A 21,522-nucleotide genomic window follows, 5' to 3' on the forward strand; every position below is an offset into this window, starting at 1 on the left:
TATTTATTGGAATTTTAATAAAGTGTGAGAAGGTGACTGTATCCCATTACCTTATAGGCTACTAATGGATTGGATTTATATAGCGCTTTTCAAGGCACTCAAAGACGCTTTACAGGGTTCCAGGTTCCATTCATTCACACACAGTCATACTGGTGGTGGTAAACTACCATAGTAGCCACAGCTGCCCTGGGGCAGACTGACGGAAGCGTGGCTGCCATTCAGCGCCTACGGCCCCTCCGACCACCACCTCAAACATACAGCAGTCATACACATTCACACGAGGCAAGGTGGGTGAAGTGTCTTGCCCAAGGACACAACAACCATGACACTGGTGGCAGAGCGGGGATCGAACCGCCAACCCTTGGATCATTGGCCAACCCGCTTAACCACCTGAGCCACAGTTGCCAACATTACTATGTTAGCATGCTAACGTTATTTATACACCTGTTACCTGATGTAAACATAAGGAACAATGTAGCACTGCATAAGAAGTTATGTTTGTGGTGCAACCCTTCTTTATTTTATTCATAACTAAATCTTTGCTTTACTTAAAAACCTAGCTTGTAACTATACTACATTTGAATATAGCCTACTGACAGCCTGTGAAACCGCTTCAACAAAGCGCACCTGATATTACAAGTTAATAAACATCAAAGAGCCCTCCATTTTAGTGAGACTTTTCCACTTCATCTGACTAGTTAGAAATTATTCGGCATAATAATGTTTATATTCTCTGTTGCATTGTTATAAGAAAAACATCTTTACACTTCTTACTTTTCTTTTTATGATTTATATTTTTATTGAGTTTTCAACATCCATTTTGCACAATCATACCTAATTATGGCAGTGGCCAATGAAAATATACATGAGAAAGCGATACAAGAAGCAAAGGAAGAAACATACAAATACGGTTGTATTGAGAAAACAGTAATACAAAATAAAAATAAAACAACAAAAAACAACAAGACAAACAGTAATGGTCATGTTAAATCAAATTAAAAAGCACCAAAAAGCACAGCACAAGCAAGGCAGCAATACAAATTTAGAAACACCTTGATGCTCTATCTTCCATGTAGGCATGATAAAGCCCCCACTTCTGATGGTACTTGTCCACCCTATTAATCAGCCTAAATGACAACATTTCCAGTGCAGCTAATTTCCCCAATTTGAGGAACCACAGGGACGATGCAGGTAAAGTAGAAGCTTTCCAATTTGTTATTATAAGTTTTCGTCCTAGCATAAGTGCTGTTTGCACCCATTCAGCGTTAGATGGCGTTAAATCCTGTAATACCATAATATCCCCCAAGGTATACAAACTTGGGGTGAAAGGGATATCATGGCCATACTTCTTATTTTTCAACTCATTGCGCCAATCAGAAAAAAAACTTTTAGTTGCCAAAATGTTGGAAGCCATGTTACTTTAACATTTCTGTTAACAGTATAACATTATATTAATGCACATGGTTGGGTGATGGGTTGTCAATAAACATCTATTGTTATGCACCACCCATCAGTATCAGGTATCACTTTCTCAATACACAATACACATTAGTTGTCTGATTGTTTGGGTATGAGGCCAGGTTTTGCTCTCGCAATGCAGGTGATTAGTGATAAGCAGTTGTGTGTCTTTTTTAAAGGTGTCTTGTTAAAGGTTTATTGTCCCTGTAAACAGGTGCTGGAAGGTGTGAGACTCACCTTTTGGTCAGGGGCCTGTTTCAGGTAGCTGGTTTTACATACTCTGGGTTTAACCCTGCGCTCTGAGTTGGTAAACTCAGAGCGCAGGGTTGATAAGCAACTCTGGGTTTTCGGTTTCAGAACAGTGGATCAGCGTTGGGTTAATCAACTCTGAGCGTGTTCACTCTGGGTGGAGCGTGTGCATAAAAGCCATCGTCAATGGATCGCTGATAACATGATTCACCATGGAAACAGAAGAAACAAATGATTGATCCTCCCACTTCTCCACTTCTCAAAAAAGAAAAAAAGAAATCTCCGCTCCTCCCACTAGAGTTAGAAATATTAACGAATGAGCTTATGGTAGCCTATGGAGAAGAATTAACGGGATATTGTCTCATAACTCTGATCTAATCTCCTCGGCAATTCAGAAAAAAAACAGCAAACATTTTTTGTCAAGAGAATAATTTCGCTTCCGTATGAGAAGCCATAGTCTATTTTAAAAAGTTACGCATATCAGCTGTAAAGTAATAAAGCTGGCGCGGCACAGCATTGCTGCTGACAGTGTTTTATATTTGCTGTATAATATGTTGGCAAGCTATAGTCTAATAGCCTACTGTGCAGCAAACAGAACAGACTGTCGCTTCTTTTAAATGGGGAGTGAAAAACATTAACGTCAAGACACATTAGGTGACAGTTTCCATTGAAGAGCCTGATTGATTTATTACCAGATCCATTTTCCTCAAGTGATCACAGTTTACATTATTATATCATTTTTAGGTAACACTTTACAATAAGGTACACAAAAAAAGAGTAGTTACCCTTTTAAAAAGGTTAGTTACCCTTTTGAAAAGAGTAGTTACACTTTTCAAAAAGAGTAGTTACCCTTTTTGAAAAGAGTAGTTACCCTTTTCAAAAAGAGTAGTTACACTTTTGAAAAGAGTAGTTACACTTTTGAAAAGAGTAGTTACCCTTTTCAAAAAGAGTAGTTACACTTTTGAAAAGAGTAGTTACACTTTTGAAAAGAGTAGTTACCCTTTTCAAAAAGAGTAGTTACACTTTTCAAAAAGAGTAGTTACCCTTTTTGAAAAGAGTAGTTACCCTTTTTGAAAAGAGTAGTTACCCTTTTCAAAAAGAGTAGTTACACTTTTGAAAAGAGTAGTTACACTTTTGAAAAGAGTAGTTACCCTTTTGAAAAGAGTAGTTACCCTTTTCAAAAAGAGTAGTTACACTTTTCAAAAAGAGTAGTTACCCTTTTTGAAAAGAGTAGTTACCCTTTTCAAAAAGAGTAGTTACACTTTTGAAAAGAGTAGTTACCCTTTTGAAAAGAGTAGTTACCCTTTTCGAAAAGAGTAGTTACCCTTTTCGAAAAGAGTAGTTACACTTTTGAAAAGAGTAGTTACCCTTTTGAAAAGAGTAGTTACCCTTTTCAAAAAGAGTAGTTACACTTTTCAAAAAGAGTAGTTACCCTTTTTGAAAAGAGTAGTTACCCTTTTCAAAAAGAGTAGTTACACTTTTGAAAAGAGTAGTTACCCTTTTGAAAAGAGTAGTTACCCTTTTCGAAAAGAGTAGTTACCCTTTTCGAAAAGAGTAGTTACCCTTTTCAAAAAGAGTAGTTACACTTTTGAAAAGAGTAGTTACCCTTTTGAAAAGAGTAGTTACCCTTTTCAAAAAGAGTAGTTACACTTTTCAAAAAGAGTAGTTACCCTTTTTGAAAAGAGTAGTTACCCTTTTCAAAAAGAGTAGTTACACTTTTGAAAAGAGTAGTTACCCTTTTGAAAAGAGTAGTTACCCTTTTCAAAAAGAGTAGTTACACTTTTCAAAAAGAGTAGTTACCCTTTTTGAAAAGAGTAGTTACCCTTTTCAAAAAGAGTAGTTACACTTTTGAAAAGAGTAGTTACACTTTTGAAAAGAGTAGTTACCCTTTTCAAAAAGAGTAGTTACACTTTTCAAAAAGAGTAGTTACCCTTTTTGAAAAGAGTAGTTACCCTTTTCAAAAAGAGTAGTTACACTTTTGAAAAGAGTAGTTACCCTTTTGAAAAGAGTAGTTACCCTTTTCGAAAAGAGTAGTTACCCTTTTGAAAAAGAGTAGTTACACTTTTGAAAAGAGTAGTTACCCTTTTCAAAAAGAGTAGTTACCCTTTTGAAAAGAGTAGTTACCCTTTTCAAAAAGAGTAGTTACCCTTTTTGAAAAGAGTAGTTACCCTTTTAAAAAGGTTAGTTACCCTTTTGAAAAGGTTAGTTACCCTTTTGAAAAAGAGTAGTTACCCTTTTGAAAAAGAGTAGTTACCCTTTTGAAAAGGTTAGTTACCCTTTTGAAAAGGTACGTTTTTGAATTTTCTCCATCCACTTAGAATGGGGCTGTGGAGTCATTTTTGGAAAATAACATTTCAGATCCACATACATATTTTCATATTTTCGGGGTCCTGGGGCCCATTCCAGAGGAGGTAATTTCAAACTCCTGAAAAAGTTGAACATTTTGAAAGTTATTAGAGGAAAAGCATTCTCAAACTCTCCACTTAGGCAAATTTCACTTAGTTCAAAAGGGTAACTAACCTTTTCAAAAGGGTAACTACTCTTTTTGAAAAGAGTAGTTACACTTTTGAAAAGAGTAGTTACCCTTTTTGAAAAGAGTAGTTACCCTTTTGAAAAGAGTAGTTACCCTTTTCAAAAAGAGTAGTTACCCTTTTGAAAAGGTTAGTTACCCTTTTGAACTAAGTGAAATTTGCCTAAGTCGAGAGTTTGAGAATGCTTTTCCTCTAATAACTTTCAAAATGTTCAACTTTTTCAGGAGTTTGAAATTACCTCCTCTGGAATGGGCCCCAGGACCCCGAAAATATGAAAATATATGAAAATATGTATGTGGATCTGAAATGTTATTTTCCAAAAATGACTCCACAGCCCCATTCTAAGTGGATGGAGAAAATTCAAAAACGTACCTTTTCAAAAGGGTAACTAACCTTTTCAAAAGGGTAACTACTCTTTTTCAAAAGGGTAACTACTCTTTTTCAAAAGGGTAACTAACCTTTTCAAAAGGGTAACTAACCTTTTTAAAAGGGTAACTACTCTTTTTCAAAAGGGTAACTAACCTTTTCAAAAGGGTAACTAACCTTTTTAAAAGGGTAACTACTCTTTTCAAAAAGGGTAACTACTCTTTTTCAAAAGGGTAACTACTCTTTTCAAAAGGGTAACTACTCTTTTTGAAAAGGGTAACTACTCTTTTCAAAAAGGGTAACTACTCTTTTTGAAAAGTGTAACTACTCTTTTTGAAAAGGGTAACTACTCTTTTCAAAAGGGTAACTACTCTTTTCAAAAGTGTAACTACTCTTTTTGAAAAGGGTAACTACTCTTTTCAAAAAGGGTAACTACTCTTTTCGAAAAGGGTAACTACTCTTTTTGAAAAGGGTAACTACTCTTTTCAAAAGGGTAACTACTCTTTTCAAAAGTGTAACTACTCTTTTTGAAAAGGGTAACTACTCTTTTCGAAAAGGGTAACTACTCTTTTCGAAAAGGGTAACTACTCTTTTCAAAAGGGTAACTACTCTTTTCAAAAGTGTAACTACTCTTTTTGAAAAGGGTAACTACTCTTTTCAAAAAGGGTAACTTCTCTTTTTGAAAAGTGTAACTACTCTTTTTGAAAAGGGTAACTACTCTTTTCAAAAGGGTAACTACTCTTTTTGAAAAGTGTAACTACTCTTTTTGAAAAGGGTAACTACTCTTTTCAAAAGGGTAACTACTCTTTTCAAAAAGGGTAACTACTCTTTTTGAAAAGTGTAACTACTCTTTTTGAAAAGGGTAACTACTCTTTTCAAAAGGGTAACTACTCTTTTCAAAAGTGTAACTACTCTTTTCAAAAGTGTAACTACTCTTTTCAAAAAGGGTAACTACTCTTTTCAAAAAGGGTAACTACTCTTTTTGAAAAGTGTAACTACTCTTTTTGAAAAGGGTAACTACTCTTTTCAAAAGGGTAACTACTCTTTTCAAAAGTGTAACTACTCTTTTTGAAAAGGGTAACTACTCTTTTCAAAAAGGGTAACTACTCTTTTTGAAAAGTGTAACTACTCTTTTTGAAAAGGGTAACTACTCTTTTCAAAAGGGTAACTAACCTTTTTAAAAGGGTAACTACTCTTTTTTTGTGTACCTTATTGTAAAGTGTTACCCATTTTTATATTCATATTAGGCTATTTAACGAGGCTCGTCTGTGACTTTAGGATCGCAGAAGTGAACTGTAACGATCGCGTGCAGCCGCAGCGTTACGTTAATCCACCTGACATAAATCTGTTCAGTGACACAGACGTTAAAAAACATACAATACAAATAGGTTTATTAATCTGAATGTAGAGCATGTCACGATGTGTAAGGTGGCCGCCTATATGAACGGACCGAGGGCTGAGAACAAGGCTACTGATCAGATAAATGATCGGTCAAACGTAAAATCATCAGGAAATGATAAAAACATCCCGATGGAGATTTCTATAGAGTGATTTTGCTTCAAACTGTACAGGGACGCGTGTGACAGTGACACTCTTTCTTCAGTCGGAGCTGCAGCGTAAAGTGAAAACAAACTCGGGTAGGTCTAACCACCTACCCAGCAGGTTAGACCCACGGCGTATGTTGCCGCAGTAAGTAACTGACTCTCGGTTGCACTGAACCTGCTACCTGAAACGGAAAACCCAGAGTTTCCACCAACTCAGAGCGAACAAACTCTGGGTTGCCTCAAAACCAGCTACCTGAAACAGGCCCCAGGTAGCCTAACCCTTTGTATTCAAACCTCAAACCAGGGCAAATGGGGCACGTACAAAAGTAGAAGCACTCAGCACGGCTCAGAAAGTGAGGGTCACAGAGAAGATACTTCACGCACAAACCATTCTTGCTGCAAGATGTTCTGACAACTAATACAATTATTTCATCAGGTCATTACCACTATTGTTCTATTTTAAGATCGTTCAAGGCTATTCCAATTGCAATTATCTTAATGACAGAACAACCCAATGAACACATTCCCACTGTTGCATTTGCTCCAGTCTGCAGTCGTTTTTAATACAAAGCTGTCAATAAAATTCTAATTGCGGCAGAAAAGAAACTTGGCTGTTTATCGACTCCATAGTAGGATTTGCATGGAGGTGATTTAACGTTACTCGCCTGGAAAATAATGAAAACTTCATTTCCACTTGCTGCTTTTATAGTTTTTCCATCAATATAGGCTCATTTTCGCGGGGAGCTGGTTAATTGGATTTCAGCAAAAAAAAAATATTCAATTTAACTTAAGAGCCGCGTGGCGTGATTCCAACTGGCTCATCTACTTTAAAACCTAATTAAATCCAGTTCTCTTCAGCAGGTGAATAACTAACCGTACAGAGAGAAAAGGCCTGGATTCAGCGCTGATCAACACTGCTGATAATAACTCACTTCTCCTTGAGGAATCTGGTGTTTTCTCAGCACCTCAGAGTGTGCTGACTTCTCAGCAGGGACAAAACAAACACAAACACAAACTTAGCAGGAATCTGGGGCAGGACTGGCATGTTGGAGTATTTTCTCCTGCTTGTAGTGATTGATTAGATCCCTGCAGGGTTTTGGAGAGAGAGAGAGAGGAGGGGGGGGGGTCACACTGCTGTCCCTACAGGCCAAACTCATCCATGGGCTCATTGCTTCCTCATGGTCTCAAGTTGGAAACCAACACCAGACAGAAACAACGCCTCCCTCTTCACTTGAGGAGTATTTTAAAGGTGGAGTCAATGATTCTGGAGGAGGCTTGTTGTCAAAATTACTTTTTGTCAAAATCAGATACACTGTCCGTATAATGTGCCTGCTGAAAAAACGGCTCTGTAAACAAAGGGTATGTTAACAAAGGGGACCAACCATAGGTATCATCATGCCCATTTACAGAGCCTAGGCTGTGTATCAACACCAGATTTTGTTTGCCTGCACACGCAGTAGGGACAGGTATAGCGGATTGTGAGGACATCACTGATTTTGACAAAAAGTAATTTTGACAACAAGCATCCTCTAGAATCGCCTACTCCACCTTTTGTCTGGAGCCCAAGGAAAAAATACTTCTTGGAAGTACTTCTTTTGGAAGTATGGACAATCGTTTGAGATACATTTGCCTTCTTATTGCACAGTGTATACAGCAGCGTTCCAGCTCTGCCTGGGCTCTCACATTCCTCCACTGGTGAAATCATATTTTCTAGCCGCCGCTGATTTGTTTAGTCACAGCGGCGCCTGCATGATAGATGTGTTTTTGGCTGTGAAACCCCTCCCCATATACCTCTCAGTGCACCCCACACCCTCAGACAGTTGTGAGGATAGTTTAGAGGTATGTGGAGCTATGAGTCGCTCTGTCAATCCAGCTAACCCGTGCCAGAACCTCCGCAGACCCCGCGTGAAGCACGTACAGATGTTGGCAGCGAGCTCGCCCAGCCTGCTAATGCTGCGCGTGGCTGCCCGCCAGACATTATACTCAAAATAGTAACTTGCTGAAAAATGCCTACCCAGCATGCCTAGCTCCAGGTACCACTCCATGCCAGTAACAACATACAGTTAAAAGGGGTGGAATGACAAGGAAGGTATGCGTGTGAGCCATGTGTTTGTTTTCAATAGATATACCTTATTTAAAAAGGCAGAAAAGAGTAGAAAACACTTCATGCATCAGATTTAAACTATCATTTATGTTCATTTTTGAGACACTTCGTTTAGTTTATATCGAATGTGATCTTCTGCTAGATTTGATTTGATAGATTCTGTTTATAAAGCTTGAAGTAAAGTGCTTTTCTTTGTCGATTGAGCCACTGCTGCTCAAGCTGCTCTGGTCAAAATGGTTAGAATAACAACTCATCAAAACTACTATGTATAACTTGAAAGGGGTTATTCATACCAACAAACCCATGAAAAATTGATCACCAGACTCTTCAGTTCCCATCAGCAGTGTGAGACGAAGTAATGTCTGTATGGCTCATTGTTTTGCTTTGAGGGCCCGCATCCTCACTGTTTTGGTTGAGTCCCACAGCTCTCATCAACCTTATTTTACAGTCGCAGCTGTTTTCCTAGAAAAAATCCTTTGATAAAAAGGAGCTGGTCAACATGTAACAGCCAGATATTTCTCGAAAAACAAAGGCAATAACTAAACGAATATTGGAATCACATTTCAACATTCCTCCATCTGTTTGAAATGAGCGACAATTTGCCAAGACATATTCAACCAATCAACTTTATAAGTGTTGTGTTTACATGTTGTTTGGCTGACCCCAAGTTAATGCAGGTCAAAACTAAGCCCTTCTTCTGTCCAGAGAGAATTGCTAACAAGACACTTGGGATATCTGGAGGGGGGGGGGGGCTTGTGTGGTCACAAAACCATTGTTGCATAATGCTGTTATTATAACAATCTGCGGTGTGTCTCTGCTGCTTTTCCCAACTGACTATTGAATTTGAATTCCTCCCAAGCTCCATGAGTTGAAATGTGTTGGGGGTCTGGGTCTTAATTTAAAACAAACCAGGAACATTAAACGCATCAGTTCACATGCAGCAGGGCACTAATGCGCTTTTATAAAACTGGGAAAAGGTTATCAGCCTCGCACTGCAGGAGCTGCAGTCATTTCTTTAGCATGAAAACATTCTTTCTATAAGTTCAAGTGCATCATGTCTGAGGTGGAGAGGCCTTTTGGGACCGCGCTGCATTCAGGCTCATTCCAGTCGTCGGGACATATGCTGCCCAACACAGGAGCATTTAAAACGTCAGAACAGTGTACGTGTTGTCAAAGCTGGGTCTGTGTGAGGCTGAGGTTGACGGGTGGCTGAGAGGCTCCAAAGTGGCCCGTGTTAAGGTCTGCGTTGTGTGGCCGCCGCCAATTACAAGTCTCCGTACCCCCGAAAACAAAATGTCTGCTGTGTGAACTGGTCAGCGAGGGATAAATGAGGCCAGTGTGTGGAGCTGGGCTAGGAGGCCTGCCTCTCATAATTAATGGGACGACTGACTTTGGCACGGAGTGTGGTGGCCCAGACTGATGGCCGTATGATTTGTCAACATGTGTCCTTTCACCCCATAATTCCCCCATCCCCCATCCCCCCTCTCCCCAAACACACACACACACACACACACACACACACACACACACACACACACACACACATGCTGAAACCAAGCGACCCACTTTTCTCTCCACTGCGTTGCATTAGAGCAGGTTCCTAATCTCAAACTTGATTATCTTGCTCTTGATACCAGTGTAAAGGAAAATTTTACTCCTAATAAGAAAATCATTACTGATATCCACATTAGTTATCTGAATGAGAAAAACAAGAGCAAACAACGCATAGATGCAATCACCTTCAAGTGTCAAGGTCAGAGTAAATAGGACTTTAGCCGGAAGTTATAGCATTGATTGTGATTATCTTTTACCCCGAGGTGAAATTGCACCTCATTTGTTTTACTTCAGTTAACCCAGTTTTACTTCATTCTGTAGCTGTTATTAGACTGCTGTGCCTTTGTATCCAATAATAACCCTGCCACACGCAGATACACAGACTGAAATGCAAACAAGTCAGTTCAATATCCAATTTAAGGACCAATCAACCTTTTGCACTTTCCTCCCCCACTGACATTTACTACACAACGTACTCTGGTGCTCCGCTTAATTAGTGTGTAGTATGTGTGTTTCACATGTTGATACACATGGTTAGACATAGTAAACAGGTCTGGCAAAGTGCAGTAGACCAAACCAGAGAATGGTGCAAACCTGACTGGACATTTAATTGACGGAAACGGATGAAGCAACTCCCCATGCTTAGTATACAGTATATGTAAATAAATGTATTTTAGAGAAATATTAATAAAATAATCAAAAAAACTTGAAAAGTGTATTTTTTTTTAAATGTAACACATCTAGCAAAACCACCACCACTGCTTGCTATGATCACTGCCAATATAAGGACATAAATAGGACTAATGCAGGAGTAGTTTCAAATGTATTTATTTTAGAAACAATCTAAAACATCTTTTTGTTGATGGTATCACAAAGTGATATCACCATGCTCAAGGACACTTAAGCATAAATAGGACATGATTTGTCTCTCTACAATCTCATAAGAACACCCCCCCCCCCTATTTTTAACCTATTTTATCTCATTCCTGCTCTTTTAGCATCATGCTAATCAAACCCCCAAAGACGTGATCTCTTGAGATATAGACTTAATGCTTCTTTAATCAAATTGGAGCACTGGAGGTCTGTCTGGTGTATGGCTGTATGGTGTGTGTGTGTGTGTGTGTGTGTGTGTGTGTGTGTGTGTGTGTGTGTGTGTGTCTCTCTCTCTCTCTCTCTCTTGACTCCAGCTGTGTTGTGCCAAACAAGGCAGTAGTCACACCAGACCCTCTCCTTCCTGCTGAGAGGACCCCCCACCCTCACCCACTCACCCCTCCCACTATGGAGGAACCAGTGGTGGGTCCACAGCAGTGATAAAGAAAGCCCAGCTGTTCAAACAGTTGGAAGGGAATGCAGCGGGGGTGGCTGCAGCGAGTCATCAGCATATTGAGTTTATATAAAAATCAAACTCCATGCGGGCATCAACAGCGCACCAAATAACCAGAGGAAAAGACCACATGTCAGACATATGCGATCTTAATTTCAACAGACATATGAGTGTTGAAATTCAAACATTGACTCTTAAACTCTACGGTGATACTATACTGATGGGAATATATTAGTGTTAGGAACTCCCCAAACAAAACAACATATTTATAAATATAGATATACGTATATTTCCCCTCTTTTTTAAGAATGCATACTTTGACCTCAGTACTGTAAGTACTGGGCTATAAACCTGTCCTTACATATATACATATATATAAAAAATACCATCTTATGTTCTTTAAAAATGTATCTGATCGTTGATTACACCAGTTAATTAAAGCATAACTGCAGCCAGGAAGAAACACAACGAAAGTTGAATTAAAATTGTATTTTGATAATAGGTAATTGCACAAGAAAAGTGGAAGGAACCTTTATCACATTCGGTACAAATATATCACTTTAAGTCGAATGAAAATAACTCTCCTATTGGCAGAGTTAGTGTCTTTTAGCTCATTGTTTTGATTTTAGATCCCAAAACCTGTTACCTTACTTCATCAACTTGATTTGAGCACATTTCAATACATTTTCCAGGCCCGCAAAAAATTGAGTTTCAAACTTGCCCACTTCACACCCCATCATTTTGCAGTGAAAAGCCAGTTAAGACCATATATAGTATAATAAAGGTTAAGACACGGAGGGTCACACGTTTCAAGATGAGAAGTGTTTTTGTGGGTTCACATACCTGCTCACAAGTCAGGCATGGCTTGGTATGGAGTTGGGGGTTGGTGGTTATGGTGGTGGTTTAAATTTCCATTTCAAAGAACCCTCGTTAGATTAAACCACATAGCTGTCAGGTCGATGATGGGTTGAAAGGGTCATTGCAGAAAGCAATGTACTGTCAATAGGTGACTCATCTTGAATAGGCCGGAGGAAGTGAACACATCTGATGGGAGATAACTGGGGGGAGAAAGGCTGCAGGGTAAATGTGTTTTCAGTTAGAGAGGGACAGTTTGGAGTGAAAAACTGTCTGGGTGGGTGTCACCGAACTGCTAATTGTTTTAATCCAGGGAGGTCATGGTATGTTAACGCTTATTTCTAGATTCTGTTAATGTCTGTTATGACACCTCGGTACAATAACCTGTATCCACTTAAAATGACTTTTAAAATGTCACAAATTAGTTAAGGTTATCAGCCCACTATGACAATTGTGTGTGTGTGTGTGTGTGTGTGTGTGTGTGTGTGTGTGTGTGTGTGTGTGTGTGTGTGTGTGTGTGTGTGTGTGTGTGTGTGTGTTTGGTAGGCCAAATCAAACCAATTATTTGTGGTGTGTGTGCTCAGCATTGTGGCAGGCAGGAGGGGGACAGAACACCTTGCCGGCACCACGGTGACTCTGGATGACTCAACCCAACCCCCCCCATCTAACTATTATCTTCCTCCAACCTCCCGCTGCTTGTGTCCTGATTACATGCCCTCCTCCTCTCACCTCCTCTGTTCTCTCCATCCTGACCCTTTGTTTAGGGGCCGAGTCGGCCGACGATGCGCGGCATTCAGGCCCAGGCTTGAGCTGTTTTAGTTTCAGAAGGGGAAGGAGATAACTGATCGACCACCCCAAAAAAAAACTCTATTCGTGGGAGGGTAGAGGAGGCTATAGTCTCGCCTTGATTTTGTTCTAGTGCTACAAATGTATAAGCAGTTTGAAAGAAGTGAACAATATGAATTCAAGGGAAACCTTCATATAAGGGGACATATTTTAGACTAATCCATACAGCATATTTCTGCATCAAACCTACACCACAGCTCTTCTAATTATCCTAAGTAGCCTACCTGCCAAAATGTGTTTTTGCAGCAAGATAGTTTATACACTTTAAGGTTGGCAGAAAACCCCAGAGAAAATCTAATTCAGCATGTTTACTCAAGCAAAATGGCAGGATCACACTGCATCTGGCTATGACCTTTAGGTTTGTGCAGAGTTACTCCCCACACACACATAGACATTTTCAGTCTCATTTACCCCCTCCCCATTCCTTGTTATAGCGACTTTATATCGCAGTTAGAGGTTATATAGCAGAGGTTCCCAAACACCATTTGCTCAAGTACCCCTTCACTGACACCAACCAGATACCTTCACGCATTAAAGTCATGTTCAACATCTGGGGAAATGAATTTATTTGCGGCCTTGCCACGAGGCCACTCTCATATCTGGAAAAAAGATGAAGTTACAGCCATAGCAACCTGCTAGCTTAGCTTTGCTTAGCATTGAGACTGAAAAACAGAGGAAAACCTCTAGCTTTGGTTTGTCCAATGGACTCTTGGATTGTTTATTTCTCAACTCCTTCTTCCAAGGTCAACAATTATTTGTAAAAGCGCATATGGCTTAAGCTTTCATTTGGAGCCTTGTTTTCGTAAATTCAATATTCACTCTCATTTTAGCTGTGTTCTTTTCTTTCTAACCAACTTCTGATGGAATATCTATAAGTGCCAAATGCTCCACTATGTTACAACAAGCTAATTTGCTAACCTTGCTTGCCTGCTGGACTAGTATTGTAGCCTACAGTTGGCTTTTGGCCTTTTTTTGTTGAAAACAGCTGTATGCTCTGGAAACAATGCTGATGAGAGCCTTGAGTCTAAACCAAAACAGAGAAGTTACACGCAATAAATACAAAACCATTTGCTGAAATACGCTAAAAGGGTCCAAAGAGGTGTGTTGGTGATAATTCTCTGTGGGTTTTTTACAAACAAAAGTCATGTGATCCATTATCAGTAGCCTATACAAATAATGATTAGTGCAACCTTAAAGTGCTCAGAAAAATATAACAACATCATCACGTTTTTTTGGTCAACTATTATTTCAACGGTGGACTAAATAATAGACTGAATGACTGGTTAAAGCTATACTGCGTAGCTTCCGTGGCACCCACGAGGAAATATGTGTATTTACAACAACTCTCTATGCTTTAATAGTGACAGTTGTGGCAGTGTGTGGATGTGATCTAGCCTGGTCCTACCAGACCATCGTACTTAATTTAATTTGTACAGAAGGTCTGGAATCGCTCAATTGACAAACGTTAACTCACTTGAAGGCGGGTGTCTGTTGAAGTTTAAAACAATTAGATCCGCCGAGTGCCACTCAAGATCTGCCAGCCAATCGCATAACGTTTGGTCGTGACGTATGTCATGCGCCGGCTTCTGAGCCACTCCTTCTGTTAGCTGATTGGACCTCAGAAATCTTTCTGGAAAAAACCCACTAATATACCGCACTCCCAGACTGACTACATGAAGTGAAATGAAAATCGAGCAGAAGTATGTAGGCGGGCGGTGCCAGGCTAGACGTGATCAGCTTTGGGACCTCATATACAGTCTATTGTCTGAGACAGGTGTACACTGTCTACAGATACAGCTGTTGGTTGTCTCCTTATACCCCCCTTCACCCTCACACCAGAAGGGATGGCGTGGAGGTGAGAGCGCACCCCCCTTCCCAGCTGCGGCCCCTCCGACCCAAACAGTCAGAGGTCTTTTGCTGCCTTTGTGGAAACAAGCTGACAGCAAAGGTAAACATCAAGGTGTGGAGAGAGCCTCTTGGTGTCATCAGGCAAGCCGTAAATCAGGGGTACAGGCCGTAAACTTAAACACAGCGGCCGGCCGGCGGAGAGGGAAAATTATGACGCGAGGGGGTGATGTGTTAGTGTGTGTGTGTGTGCACTCCTCTGCTCTCCTCCATGACTGTGAAGGAGCTGTCTGGTACATAGTGACCTCTAGAGGTGGGCCATAGTGCAGAGGGATTAGTTTGAACTCACACTGAATTTAACTCTGTGTTGACTCAGAGCTGCAAATCCCCCCTTGTGTTGTCTTGTGTGCTTTCCTTTATCTTAATCTCCTCCATTGTTTTACCTGCATTCATTAGCCTATACCTCATGGAAAGAGCGAGGGAGTGTTCCTGATAAGTAGCACAAAACATCTTTACAACACCCAGTGATTTCAATTTTACTTCTAGGTTTGAATCTTCTTTTTTAATCAATTTGTTTTCAAGCCTGGATTGAGAACATTAACACCATTATCATTTTGTTCAGTATTACTTTCAACATCAGTACCATCTTTCAATAATGGTCACTGTCATGTGAAATATAAGGTTCGTATTAGATGCATTCAACCATAAAGGTACAAACTCAAACCAGCAAGGATCATGCAAGTAGTACATTAGCTTCAAATAAGCCAAACTTGAAAGTGCCACATGTAAGTGCTACATGTATGTCATTTAATATCATGTACAGTATTTAATTCATTGTTATGCAATTAGTGCTTTCAACTTCAATATAATTTTTAGTTAAAATGGAGGTGAAATAATGGTCGCTGTAATTTTTTTTGTATATTTGAACCTGATCATTTACTTGGAGATGAATAGCCTATACTCTAGTTTATCTGTTCTGATCTTATCCCATTGTATACCCTTTAAAGGTCTTTTTGTTGGTAACTTACAGAGGGGTGGGGGGGAGTGGCACACAGGGCATGGCAAGTCTGAACCAACTACGATTGAACAGGCACATGGCAGTTAAGGGGTACTAGCAGCCGCAGGTGTAGGCTACAGGCAGTTAAACGGATATGTTTCAGGTTTGAAGGATATATAGTACAGATGAAACTCGAAAAATTAGAATATCGTGCAAAAGTTCATTTATTTCAGTAATTCAACCTAAAAGGTGAAACTAATATATTATATAGACTCATTACATTCAAAGTGAGATATTTCAAGCCTTTATTTGTTATAATTGTGATTATTATGGCTTACAGCTTATGAAAACCCCAAATTCAAAATATCAGAAAATTAGAATATTACATAAAATCAATAAAAAAAGGATCTTAAATACAGAAATGTCGGCCCTCTAGAAAGTATAATCATGCATATTTACTAAATACTTGGTTTGGGCCCCTTTTGCCTAAATGCGGCGTGGCATGGATGCTATCAGCCTGTGGCACTGCTGAGGTGTTATGGAAGCCCAGGTTGCTTTGATAGAGGCCTTCAGCGTGTCTGTATTGTTGGGTCTGGTGTGTATCATAAGGTAAGGTAACTTTATTTGTACCCGAGGGTAGATTTGGTTGCAGTTAAAAAGAATTGGCTGCTTACACACACAGACAACATTAACAACATCGACAGACAGTGACATAAAAGTGACAACAGTGCTCCAGACATAGGAACATGGAATAAAAGCATACAAAAAGGTATTACTATCAAAAGATAAATACTGAATACAAGCCATCATGGCAAATACAAAAAACAAGGTCAGAATAAATAAATAAATAAATAAATAGATGAAGAAGGCCGTACAGTCCATTTAATAAGTTAGTGTGTAGCTTAATTACTTACTATTTAATGTTTTGACAGCTGAGGGAACAAAACTGCCTCTGTATCTTTTTGTTTTGCAGGCAGGCATTTTGTACCTTCGGCCCGATGGGAGAAGTTGAAATTCACCATATAGTGGGTGGGATCCATCTTCCAAGATAGACCCAGCTAGTCTCTGTAGCTGCGCAGGGATTCTGGGTTCAGCTGTGGCTCTCCAATCAGCCTACTAGCCCCTTACAATTTGGATCAGGGAATTCTTATTTTTTAGAGATAGGTTACTGAACCAAGACACCAGGCTAAAGGATATGACAGATTCAATGAAGCAGCGGTAGAACATGGTTAGCATTTTACTATCAATGTGAAATGAGGAGAGTTTCCTCAGACTTGCTCTTGACAATACTCCATAGTTTCTCTATTGGGTTCAGGTCAGGAGAGTTGTCTGGCCAATCAACACAATAACACCATGGTCAGTCAACCAGTTACTTGTGGTTTTGGCACTGTGGACAGGTGTCCAGTCTTGCTGGAAAAAGTAATTCAGCATCTCCATAAAGCTTGTCAACAGACAGGAGCATCAAGTGCTCTAAAATCTCCTGGTAGACACTTGTGGTGACTTTGGACTTGATAACACAGTGGACCAACATCATCAAATCACATGGTGCCTCAAATCATCACTGACTGTTGAAACTTGACAGTGGTCTTCAAGCCCCTTGGATTTTGTGCCCCTCCACTCTTGGGGACTGTGGAACCTTGATTTCCAAATGAAACGCAACATTTAATTTGGATCAGTGATGATTTGAGGTATCATGTCATCTGCTGCTGTTGGTCCACTGTGTTATCAAGTCCAAAGTCACCACAGCCGTCTACCAGAAGATTTTGGTAGACAAGCTTTATGGCGAAGACAATTTCCATTTCTAGCTAGACTTGGCACATGCCCACAGTACCATAAACCACTGGTAACTGGTTGACTGACCATGGTATTACTGTATGAATGGCCATACAACTCTCCTGACCTGAACTCCATAGAGAAACTATGGAGTAATGTCAAGAGGAAGATGATACACACCAGACCCAACAATACAGACGAGCTGAAGGCCACTATCAAAGCAACCTGGGCTTCCATAACACTTCAGCAGTGCCACAGACTGATAGCATCCATGCCACGCCGCATTGAGGCAAGAATTCATGCAAAAGGGGCCCAAACCAAATACTTAGTACATATGCATGATTATACTTTCTAGAGGGCCGACATTTCTGTATTTGAAAACCTTTTTTTATTGATTTTATGTAATATTCTAATTTTCTGAGATTTTGAATTTGGGGTTTTCATGAACTGTAAGCCATAATAATCACAATTATAACAAATAAAGGCTTCACATATCTCACTTTGCATGTAATGAGTCTGTATAATATATTATTTTCACCTTTAAAGTTGAATTACTGAAATAAATTAACTTTTGCACGATATTCTAATTTTTCGAGTTTCACCTGTATATGGAGCTGCAGTGATCAGGATTCAGAGGCTGGCGAGCAAAAGAGAGTGACACAACATTAACACTTGTTGCAACTGAGTGGTGAGAAGGGGCTGGTCTGTGCGTGGGCAGGGCGATAGGTGACTGAGACACCGGTGAGCAGGAGGGTGTGGAGGGTGTGAGCAAGATTTATGGAGAAAGCCCAAAAAATGAGAAAAAATGAGAAAAAATGGAGGGCATTTGGTGGAACGCATGTTGTAGTCATTTTATTCTAATCTTGTTTTTGTTTTTTTAGCTAAATCCACATGATTTAAATCTTAAAGTGTGTATGTTTTATAATTTGTTTTGTATTTAACATAATATACCTTACACATTGTGGTTGGATTCAAGGACAATTTAGCTAATTTGTGACCTTTTGTCATTAACCACATCGCCCCCTGCTGGTGGAATATATATCGTGTCTACTATTGCTTCCTAGCATAGCTTCTTTATAACAGCTTCAGCAATGAATAATACATTGAGACTCTAAAGCAACAGGTGTTACAGGTAAAACAGGTTGACATTTCATCACACAAGCTTGAGAGAGAAAACACCTGTTTGACGACTGTCCCCTCCACATGAGTAGACATGATCTTGTCTATATTCATGCAATTACTCAAGCAATTCTCCCTGATGCCCATTGAGCACACTCTTCCCTCTAAGGTTACATTTAATCAAAAATATATGTTCACTATTAAAATGTGCTTTCCCAAGTCATTAAGATGTGTTATGTTCAAGGGACAATCATATTAACAATATGTCAGTTACCAGCATTCACAGCTGCCATCAATCAACAATCAACTGCTCTTCATATACCCGGCCCTACCTTCCAGACACTGCCAGATTGTAAACTCTGTTACCCAGTCAGTAACTCTCCAGCCACCTAGACGTTTTGTAGTTCCGCCTGCATTGAGCTTGTTGCTAAATTCTGTTCTTTTTTGCCACAGTCTCCCAGCCTGACTCCTGCCACCAGCTCCAGCCCTCGTCAGCCAGCTCTCCCTCCCTGGACCCCTCTGCCTGCCTGCTCTTGCCTGCCTCTGCTCGTCTCCCCGGATTCTCCCCTTGGCACTTCCCCTGGACCCCCATGCCTGTCAGCCACTCCAAAGCCTGGCCCAAAACCCCAGATTCCTTCTAAATAAACCCTCTTAAACTGGTACTGTCTCTGCGCCTGTGTCCTCCCTGTCCAGCCGTTACAACTATCGACATTCACACGAGGCAAGGTGGGTGAAGTGTCTTGCCCAAGGACACAACAACCATGACACAGGTGGCAGGGCGGGGATCGAACCTCCAACCCTTTGATCATCAGCCGACCCGCTCTACCAACTGAGCCACAGTCTTGCCAACAATAAATGGACTGTGGTCTGAGTTTACCAGAGATGACCATTTACATGTAGTTACAGTTACTAACTGTAACTGTTCCCGTTTTTTTCAATGTCATCTTTTAACTCCCCTTAAAGCCGTGAAGATAATATGTTCCTACCGTTTGTAACATTCACCTAATTTGATTTCCGTCAAACAACAAAAACTTATTAAAGATTCAGAGTTCTTCATGTGCATTGATGTCATGAGGCATAGTTCAATGCTGCTATTTAAAACAACAGGAGTGCGCGCAAATGTTTCTTACTATAAGAAGATTAAAAAGATTAAGGGGTCAAACATGGCTTGGCCACATACCTCAAATTTTTGTCTCCAGAAATGACCTCATAGGCTTATAGTAGAAATACAGTCAGAGGCACTTCGGCCAAATAATTGGTTTCATTCGTACAGGTCATTTTGGTGAATCAAAGGTTCTGCTGTTTGAGGATTCTGCTGAGAGAGTTAACGGCCTTCAAAAAATACATGCATGACCAATAACTCTTAGTTTAAAGTAACAGCATCAGAAGGATGTTGGTGTTTGTTTGTTTGTTTGTAGGTTTATTTAGGATCCTTATTAGCTGCATTGGTGTGGTGGTGGGAGCTGTGTAAAGCGTAAAGCACTAGCATCAGAAGAGCAAACATTGTTTTATAATGTCCATGCTGGTCCCCTTCAATGTTTTAGCTAACATAAGAATACTGCAATCAGCTGATCAGCCTATCACCAAATGAAAGCATGCTTTCGTACCTGAACTAACGCTACATTCATCAAAAAATTTGCTTATCTGGTAAAGTGTTGGGTCTTTTGTCCACATAGGCGCACAGTGTAATCAGTCTGCTCACCTTTTCAGAGGAAAACAAACATGGTGGACTGGATGTGGAGCTGTGACAAAGTGCAACAAGCAAGCTGCTCACGTAGCCTACCATTTGAATATTCAAAACTAGTGGAAACACAGAGCTCATTCACTAATAAAAATGCAAAAAAGCCATCTTTGTTTTGAAGTTTTAATCATATGCCACCGACTCATCTGATGGTCTCGTGAGAAGTTGGGAAGAATCGTGTGAAAAAAGGCGAGCACAAACAAAAGCAATGTGTTGCCCTAAAACGCTCCCTGCCGCCAGTCTCGACCTCCCTCTGCTGTGAGACGGAACAAATATTTCTCTTGGCCTCCCCGCCGCGAGCCGCACCTCCACCTAAACAGTGCAGGCTTGTCTAAAGTTTCTGTTTGGATATTGGGAGTGCCGGGCTTCCATAATCTGAGCTCTCGTGTCCGTGTTTTTCTCCACGACATGAAAGCTTATTGTTTACAGTCTCAGATGAATTGAATTCTCCCATGCAGGCTACGACCCCTTTGGTATTGTTGAGATGAAAGTAGCCTACCAACTGTGAGGCAGTGCTATAGTTTGGTGCTGAGGTAATGCTTGTATGCATTGTAAGTTGTTATTAGAAAGAGAGATCTGTTTGTAAGATATACGGAAGATATTTAAAGCTATATTGCGTAACTCCGGTCAGCCCCATGATGCATTCTAAATAATTACAACAACACTGTCGGCGCATCTGCACGAAAGAAAGCCCTCGTGATCACCAATGGATTTTATACCTTCCGCTGTACGTCTTTTTTTTTAAACTTAGCAATAGAAGCAACAACTGAAAGATTTCTTGGGCTCTTCTTGGGATTTTTCTGAGCTCCTGTGCCAGTGTCGGGGGGGGGGGGGGGGGGGGGTGTCAACTCGTTTGGCAATGGCTTAAACGTAACAGACATTTATTTATATGAAACAGTTACGCGCTATAGCTTTAAAGAGGCCACATAATTTCAGGCCAAACTGCAGGTGCATTGGTCTCAAGAACTGCACGACGAAAGGTGTTTCTCATGGATATTTAATTTGTCTCAGCGTGGTAGAGTCTATGAAACAATATTTAGAACACAATGGGATATCCAAATGTTGCCTTCAAGCAGCCTCCTGAAAAAGAGATGATTTTACCCTCAAAAATCATCACAATTCATTTTCATGCTTCAGACTTCAAGTTTGATCAGATCAGGGTATATCACGGTGTCACATGGCCATATGCAACGATTCCGTGCACAAACTGTGTGTT

The sequence above is a fragment of the Ammodytes marinus genome (assembly GCF_949987685.1).
Source record: "Ammodytes marinus genome assembly, chromosome: 22".
NCBI lineage: Eukaryota > Metazoa > Chordata > Actinopteri > Uranoscopiformes > Ammodytidae > Ammodytes > Ammodytes marinus.